The sequence below is a fragment of the Stomoxys calcitrans genome, chromosome 4, assembly GCF_963082655.1.
Source record: "Stomoxys calcitrans chromosome 4, idStoCalc2.1, whole genome shotgun sequence".
NCBI classification, from domain to species: domain Eukaryota; kingdom Metazoa; phylum Arthropoda; class Insecta; order Diptera; family Muscidae; genus Stomoxys; species Stomoxys calcitrans.
In genome coordinates, this window is record NC_081555.1 from 72,469,822 (window position 1) to 72,479,933 (window position 10,112).

Here is a 10,112-nt window from a genome sequence, read left to right on the forward strand (position 1 = left end):
ATTTGCCAGATGCCACTCTGATGGACTTTTCTGTTTATGGAATTTTAGAAAGCAGGATAGAGACTAAACTAGCAATATAAAGACTTACAACCACCGATATTACGTCAAAGTCCGGTTAAAATCGTGATTTTTGAAACTATAGCAGTTATATCGACATGTGGTCCAATCTGAACCAAAATCGTCATCGACGTCGAGTTCACTTTTCAAGAGCATAAAACGGAACATTGCTTTATATGGTAGCAATATCCGAATGAATTTCGACCATGGTGTCCAGAGAATACAAATGTATTTTTCGAATTTATTTTGTTTTCCTCTTACATCTTCCTAGAAAAATCTAAAACAACGCGAGTGGATTTTTTCCTACATCTAATAACACAATATATGATTAGAAAAATTATATCTTAAACACTTATACTAAGGAGGGGTCCCAACCTCTGCTGATTCCATGTAATCAGGTTTCTCCGTGGTGAAATTTTTTATTTCTCCAATATTTGCAGCGGTTGGATGAGTTTAGACCGGCTATAATCATCAGCAGAATTGCTAGAACAAAATAAACATTTGTCCAGCATTTCCAAAGACGTAATTTCATCATCTCGTCTTTTACTACTATTCTTCTTGTATAGATTCTTCCAAAGAAAGGACTTGATGGCGGGAAAAAATGTCATCTCCATCTTTCCAATATTTCTATGACTTCAGAATTGTTTTGTGTGGGAAAATCTGCTATATTTATCAACGTTTAAGCTCCCACAAACGGAACGCTGGCAGCTCCAAAGGTGACTGTTGCTTGCTTTTCATTCATGAGTTGGGTTTAACGTGCACGATTTAAAATTATTGCTGGATTCAATTCTTGGTCCTTTGGTTCTTCTTCGATGGCGATAATTCCATTGGCGACTATCTTCTCGGTAATTTCATTCCATTCTGTGTCGGCCGCTCTTCGTGCTCTCTCCGTGCCGGCTAAGTTTTCGTTCTGTTCACGTCCTGTTTCTTTGACTTGAACTTGCAATCACTTGGCATGTTTAGGAACATTCTTTTTCCTCTTGATGAGCATTTCAATGGTGGTTTTTAATTCCTTGCGATCGACTTCCAAAGCAGCAGTATGCTGTTTGCGCTCCTTATTCAAATTGGCTTCCATATCTCTCAATTGACTCTCCTCTGTTTACCCATTCTTTGTCTGCAGTTCTCGTCCAAATTTAAAGCTCATTTCTTTCATATTGACTTCTAGAGAAAATTTTGCATTCTTGGTTGGCTGCATATCATTTACCAATTTTTATACCCTCCACCATAAGATGGGGGGTATAATAATTTCGTCATTCTGTTTGTAACTACTCGAAATATTCGTCTGAGACCCCATAAAGTATATATATTCTTGATCGTCGCGACATTTTATGTCGATCTAGCCATGTCCGTCCGTCTGTCTGTCGAAAGCACGCTAACTTCCGAAGGAGTAAAGCTAGCCGTTTGAAATTTTGCACAAATACTTTTTATTAGTGTAGGTCGGTTGGTATTGTAAATGGGCCATATCGGTCCATATTTTGATATAGCTGTCATATAAACCGATCTTGGGTCTTGACTTCTTGAGCCTCTAGAGTGCGCAATTCTTATCCGATTTGAATGAGTTTTGCACGAATTATTTTGTTATGATATCCAAAAACTGTGCTAAGTATGGTTTAAATCGGTTCATAACCTGATATAGCTGCCATATAAACCGATCTTGGGTCTTGACTTCTTGAGCCTCTAGAGGGCACAATTCTTATCCGATTTGCCTGAAATTTTGTACGACGGATTCTCTCATGACCGTCAACATACGTGTTTGTTGTGGTCTGAATCGGTCTATAGCCCGATACAGCTCCCATATAAATCCATCTCTCTATTTTACTTCTTGAGCCCCCCAAGGGCGCAATTCTTATTCGAATTGGCTGACATTTTGCACAGGTCTCCAACATATAATATAATTGTGGTCCAAACCGGACCATATCTTTATATCGGTCTAATAGCAGAGCAAATCTTTTCTTATATCCTGTTTTGCCTAAGAAGAGATGCCGGGAAAAGAACTCGACAAATGCGATCCATGGTGGAGGGTATATAAGATTCGGCCCGGCCGAATTTAGCACGCTTTTACTTGTTCAATTTGTGCTCCCAAATTGGAACTCCAGGGAACGTTTACCCATCTCCAAATCAACAAACTTTTTGCCGGAGATGCTTTGCGTGTAGATCAAATATTTATTTTGTAGCGTTTTGCGTTTGTTATCCATGTCGTCAATTTTATTACAGGCGAAGTCCATTAAATGTATCACGTTCTTGGGCAAATTGCTCAGAAATGTTTTTTTGCTCAGTTAAATTCTTGTCAAAGTTCTTTTTTTCTTCTCCAGTTCGATTGTTGCTCAGACTGTATCTTCTTTATACTCCAAAGGATCGTTTTGTGCCGTCAATTCCTTTACTTCTCTTACCAAAAGTTTCCAATTCTAACCCCATTCTGGAGATGTCAAGTGTCCCTTCAGGCTCTGATTTCACCATAATGGAAAGTGTTATTTATTTCTCATATTTCTCGAGATCAGCCATTTTTGTAAATTTAAGTTTGGGCAGGAGTCTAGTTCAGCTACATTTTGAGATGTTGCCCCCATTCGGATTTTGCCCTCTCTCGAAAACTTAATTTGCTGTGGCTTTCAGGTTCCCCTTCAGGTCTCCACTTACATTCAGGATCAGGTTCCCCACATATCTTAAAACGTATTGTGGGGCCGCACTTAGTTACGGCTTCACCTCGATCCTTTCCAGTACAAGGAAATTTCATCAAGGGCTCGAACACATTAGGTTTACAATTTCCAGCTCCATTCAATTTGATCAATATTGTTTTCTTCTTGGCTTCAAACAAAACAGTTCTTAAATCTTCTTCTGGGTCATTATGTAGCACTCAATCTGCTTCACGAACAGATCCAATGCCATGGTTTTTAATTTTATGTCCTCCTCCCGCGGTATCAATGTTTCATCCAGTAACATTGTTACTTTATTTGATCGAATACTCTTCATTCACGCGGAAAAACATACTCAGTTTTCCGAAGTAACAAAAATTTAAGAATTAATAGGAGACCCGATCACTTTGGTGGTAAACAACACTGCTTTTCATTTATTTAAAATTTCAATACATTCTACTTTAAAAATCTTACTAGACTAATTGTCTCATAACGGGATTTTTATGTATCTTTATAATCACAAATTTTTTACAACAGCCATAATTTACACATTGCTTAGCCATAAAATGTCATTAATATTCACTTAACCTAAGCAGATAAAATATAAATCCATTGGACTGTAAATATTTCTAATTACTAAGGGATGTTTACAACGCTACATTAATCATAAAATCGTTATCTAGGTAACAAAGGATTCTTTTCGAATGATTTTCGAACACGAGTAATAAATGTGCCTTTTGTGGCTGGTATACCTTAAATCGGGTGATCAGAATATATATGATAGCCATATCCAAATATAGACCGATCTAGACTATACACCTTTAGAAAAAGCTAAACATGGTGTTGAAAATTGACCACATTGGTTCATGAAAGTGAATCAACACACAGATGTTATCCGATCAGCCACAAATGTTCAGAAATCAACAATAATTTTTGTGAACTGAAGGTCCACAGGCGTTCACGTTCTCTCTACATGTAGTGCACAAGTTTTTTTTTTTAAAAATTGTATACATTTTTTGTGTTGCTGCTGCTGAGAATCGAGCCTGTGTCCTATCCAACCCATCATTGTGTGTTAACAAACTTTAACACCACATTGAGACACAGCCGCTTATGTAAAAACAATGTTTTAAAAGTCATTTTGTAGGGATGATGTTCGCAACGACCGATGCAAACAAACGCGAGTTCACAAAATCAACCCCGCCTGTTGACAATATTTTCAGCAACACCTCTGTACTACAATGACACCTTTGGTGTATGAATGTACGACGTGGTTTTATACCCTCCAGATGAGGGTACATTAATATAGTAATTCTATACGAAACACCTCGAAATATTAATCTAGGACCTCATACAATTTATAGACCTCATTAAGGTTTATTCTTAATCGTCTCGACATTCTGTGTCGATCTGGCCAAGTCCGTCCCTCCATTGAAATTTTGCACACATACTACTTATGGATTAGGTCATTGGGGATTGCAATTAGGCTATATCGGTTCAAATTTGGAAAAAGCTCCCATATAAACCGATCCACTGATACGACTTCTTTAGTTCCTAGAGGGCGTTTAGGCAATGATTTCTACTTTAAGCTCCAATATTCGTGTCAAATATGGTCTGAATCGTTCCATAACCTGATATAGCTCCCATATAAACCGATATCCCGAATGTACTTCTTGGGCCTCTAGAATGCCCAATTCTTATCTGAGCCCCCCAGAATGCGCAATTCTTTCCCGATTTGTTTGAAATTTCGCACATTGACTTCAACTACGACCTTTGTGCTAGCTATAGTCATAGCTCCCATATAACCTTTTTCCCGATTTGACTTCTTGAGCAACTACGGATAGCTATCTATTTATGGCCTATCTATCGATCTATATCTCTTTAGCACATTTTTATTTGTTTTTATTCGTGTAATTATATTGAATAAAGCAATGCAAATACAAATTTCTCCCTAAATATTCCATTAAGGAACAGCGGGGATTCTTTTCTCATATCAATGATATCTATCTGATACAAGTTTGAGTTCAAAAATGTCTCTTCCACATGACTTCTTGTGGCACTAGAAGCCGCAATTGTTATACGTTTGGGTTGCAATTTTGAACTGAGTATTCGGTTACGACTTCAACAACCTTTCCGTACGTTTCAAATTGGCCTCTTAAATGATGAAGCTCCTATATCAAATGAATTCCCGATTTATAATCTCGATCCCCCTTGAGAAGTTGGTGTCCGATTTGGCTAAAATTTTGCACGTCCAAATAGGTGTATAACCTAGAGCTATTGGTTGCCCAAAAAGTAATTGCGGTTTTTACATATAGTCGGCGTTGACAAATTTTTTCACAGCTTGTGACTCTGTAATTGCATTCTTTCTTCTGTCAGTTATCAGCTGCTACTTTTAGCTTGCTTTAGAAAAAAAGTGTAAAAAAAGTATATTTGATTAAAGTTCATTCTAAGTTTTAATTAAAATGCATTTACTTTCTTTTAAAAAATTCGCAATTACTTTTTGGGCAACCCATATATATTGGAAAATATTGAAAATGAGATTTATGTAGAAGCAATATAACTGCACAAACCGAATAAACCCAATTTTAATAAAGAAAAATCTTTTTACAACATTTCAGCCAAATCGGATGAAAATTGCGCCCTCTATAGGCGCAATATATCGGATCGGATTCAGTGTCGGATCGCTTATTTTTGTTTAATTTTGTAAAAGTTGAACTTAAGCGATAGAATCGATAAAATAATATTAATCGAATTTCAGACAAAAAATACAATGTCGATAATGGTATCGAAAGTTTGCTAGCTCTATTATAATCTGATATAACTCCCCTATTAGTTTTCTACTGTGCCAAGAAGCTTAAATTTTTGCAGAAATTTAGTTCGCAAAGTAAAGTCATTTGTGAAAATTTGTAGCAGAATCAATGACCTAAGATTTGGCCCGACCGAACGTAGCACCTTTTTGCATCTTTTAATTTGAGTTTTTGAAATATTAGCTTTTATTTGTTCTCAACTTATTGCTTGCACCTCGTATTGTTTGCATTTGTCGTAGCACAAAGAGGTAGTTGTTGCTGTTGGTAACTTTAAAGGTAACATCAACGCCACCACTAAATATCAGCGGCAAAATAATCATCGAACAACACCACAAACAACAAAAACAACAACGGTAAACTGCGTGAACCCCCAATAAAAGAGAGGCCCCCACAAACATAAACAATAGCAGTAAAAGCAACGAAATCATCGCCACAGAAAATCATCGTTTCTAGACGCGGAAAGACAGACGGCCAGACTAGCTGACGGTTTTCAGTTTGTTTGGCTTGCTGGTGTTGACTGACTGAGTTGGCTGACTAGGCTGAATGGCTGGCTGTTTGGTTCGTGGTTGTGCTGTTTACAGTTCGAAATACTCTGATTTTTCAGTTGAATGACAAACGGGAAACCGCGTAGTTCGAGCAGCAACATGCAACATTTTTGGTATTTCCCTGCAATTCATTGCAAATTAGAAATCGATTTTTGAAAGAAAAACCACCGAAAACATCAAAATAATCTTTTAAAGTGCAATAGTTTTGGAAAATTTCATGATTAAGTGATGCGAATTCGAAAATCCCTTATGCACGCACCGGGAAATCAAATTCCACTTTTATTTAATTAACAAATGAACAATGAAGAAAAAACCGAAAACAAAAGAGATACCAATGTGAAAAAATTTATTGTGGGTAATAATCAAGTAAATCTATAATTATTAATCAATTAAATTCAACAAGTACATCATTATTTTCATCAACAACTCATTTGTGTTAATGCAACAACGCATTGTGGAGAAGAGTGAAGATATTTTTTTTATCAAATCAGCTGTTTTTTCCTAATTGAAGTTTAGTTATCGGAGTTGTTAAAAATGCAAACAAAGCCCATGACATCCGTATACATACCGCGATGGTTGCCATGTGAATTGTCACATTAAATGAAACGGGCTACAACAAAGGAATTGTTTTACACACCCACCCATCCACCCACCATATCAATTAGCTGATGGAAAAACTGTGGATATTTTCTCCTACCGTAATCGACAAAGGATTTATGCATTAAATGTAATTAAAGAATTGAAAACAAAAAACAAACACACAAACACGTCAATCAACATAACAGAGTTACCGCCAAATCAGCAAAAAGGCATGCAGGCGCAGAATTCTTAAAAATGTTTAACAATAATCATCTTTAAAAATGTTTAACAATGGAATCGTCTTTAAAAATCATATAAAGTTATCATAGAAAATTGATAAAGTTTTATTATACCCTCCACCATAGGATGGGTGGTATACTAATTTCGTCATTCCGTTTGTAACACCTCGAAATATGCATCTAAGGCCGCATAAAGAATATATATTCTTGATCGTCATGACATTTTAAGTCGATCTAGCCATGTCCGTCCGTCCGTCTGTCGAAAGCACGCTAACTTTGGAAGGAGTAAAGCTAGGCGCTTGAAATTTTGCATAAATACTTCTTATTAGTGCAGGTCGGTTGGGATTGTAAATGGGCCAAATTGGCCCATGATTTGATATAGCTGTCATATAAATCGATCTTGGGTCTTGACTTCTTGAGCTTCCAGAGGGGCAATTCTTATCCGATTTGGCTGAAATTTTGCAAGTAGTGTTTTGATATCACTTCCGACAACTGTGCCACGTACGGTCATAATCGGTTGTTAACCTGATATAGCTGCCATTTAAGCCGACCTTGGGTCTTGACTTCTAGAGGGCTCAGTTCTCGTCCGATTTGAAATTTTGCTGGGAGTGTTCCAGTATGACTCCCAACAACTGTGCCAAGCATAGTCTAAATGAGTTCATAACCTGATATAGCCACCATATAAACCGATCTCCCGATTAGACTTCTTGAGCCTCTAGAGGGCGTAATTCCTATCGGATTTGGCTGAAATTTTGCACCACGTGGTTTGTTATGACTGTTAACAACTGTGCTAAGTATGGTTGGCATCGGTTAATAACCTACTATAGCTGCCATATAAACCGATCTTACGTCTGGACTGCTTGAGCTTCTAGAGAGCGTAATTCTTATCCGATTTGGCCGAAATTTTTCATGATCAGTTCATATCCTGATATAGCCGCCATATAAACCGATCTCCCAATTAGACTTCTTGGTCTTCTAGAGGGCGCAATTCTTATCAAATACGGTTTAAATTTTACATATGTTGTTTTGGTATGACTTCCAACAACTGTTCCAAGAATGGTCTAAATCGGTGTATAACCTGATGTAGCTGCCATATAAACCGATTTCCCAGTTTGACGTTTTGAGCCTCGGAGGGCCCAATCATTACTCGATTTGCCTGAAATTGTGTAAATGGTGTTTTTCTATGACTGACGTTATCTATTTGAAAAAGTCATTCAAAGAACTTGACAAATGCTATCCATGGTGGAGGGTATATAAAATTCGGCCCGGCCGAACTTAGTACGCTTTTACTTGTTAATTTTGTTTTAAAATTATTGTGTCATTAAAAAACGAACTAATTTGCTAAGTTAATATTGGAACCAAATTTGCTTAAACTTTAATAGCCTTATTCACAAAGAATTAAAATTGCTCTATAAACCTAAAATAGGGAAAATGTTCTTTTTTGTATTCACAAATACTAAATAGCCTATTCCTTTTATATATCAAATTTAAATTTGAAAAAGTTATTATTGGATATAATAAAATGACAATTCTCAATTCCACAACCAAGTAAGCTATATGAATGAATGCGAAACAAGGCAAATCGCGCTTAGTTCGGCTGGGCCAAATTTTGGTAACTCCCCACCATTGCTTTTTTCTTTTAATGGATGGATCTATCTATTCGCGAATATTAAAGATCATAAGTGGTTGAAATGAGGTACGTACTGTAGCTCAAAATTTCCGCCAAACCCGACGAAAATTTAAGAAGATTAATATCCAGACCAGTTTTTGACCATATCTGTACTGAGCTTCATTTATAAAATCAACGGTAGAGTTGCTCTCACTTCGGCTCTTGATGCTTAAAATAAATTAATGACGATGAATGAACTGTAGGCCCGACAGACGGGAGGATAGAGAGCAGCACTATTGTAATGATGATTAGACTATTAGCGTGGATGTGATCAAATCCCATCTTGTCTGGCAATTTCTTTTCAGTAATCAATTAAAATCCTTCATTTCTTGTGATATTCATTCCCTTGGTCAAATTAGGTCAACCCTTTTCCCCCTTTGGGAAAAAAAATAACGTAAGTAAAATAATGATGTCGACATCTCTCCATCAGGATTACACAGGTTCAGAGAAGGTGCTGTCTTGGCATAAGCAAGGCGATGAGAACAGAACCAATTAACTGATTCTGCCAGACATGTGAAGACTTTGAGCGCCACACGGGTTGGAACTCTGAGCTCCGATTTGTGTGATTTACAACGGCAGTTGCGGACAATCAGCGGTATCGAGTGGAGATTACCTACGGTAGGCCGGCCAGCACCGGCGGTTGCTTAAAAATGTAGTGCCTGTGATACTCGATATGATAGGCCAAGTTATTCGTGCCTTTAATTAACCAATGGATATAACGTTCCCGCGGCAATCGGTCCCATGGATCGAAACAAACTTGCTCACGTTTGGAGCTTGACGGGGACCACAAACATATGTAGCAACAATAACAACAACAGTTGAGTTCGAGTGCATAACATTTTTTCCAGTGTCACTTTATTTTGTTGACGAAAAACTAATTATTAAAGCTACGCAGACGGATCAAAGTTAGAAGAGAGATTCCAGAGACGGAGTTCTGTTTCCCTTGCTGACCATAGCAGTGATGCGTCAGGGAGTACAATTTAATGCGGGATTGTTGAGTGTGAACTTCTTTTAGGATAGTAAACGGCTTTAAGTGGGATAACATCCAAGACGGAAGGGCCAAGAACTATCTAACAGTGTTAGGAGACAATTGACGCCTTCTCTGAACATGACATTATTGTAACATTTTAAAAAATCTTCAACCATGATTTTTTTCCAAATCTACTTAATTTGATATAATCTCCAAAACCCGTTTCCCGGAAGGAGATCTGCGAAAACACTCCTCAAATAAGTAGATTTGCTCATATTGAAAATGTATGGGAAACCTCGTTGCAAAACACGAGATTTCCGAAATCTCATCGCAAATCTAAATTTTCTGCAAGTGGAAACACGGTCTTACTGATCATCACCAATAATCAGAGATGGTGCATAGTCAACTCAAGAAATGTTCAATAGGCAAATAACAATCAAGATAGTGAAGTCACGCACTGTCTGGAGTTCTCGCCTTCCCTGAGTATGACAAAATCCGCATCGGTTTGGTGCTGGGCCATAGTGGAGTAAAGGAGAATAAAAGGGTAAAGGTCTTGACTGCAAGTGCCAAAGTACTGCTATCAATAAACTTCATGTGTGAGAAGTTTGCCCCTGCTCGG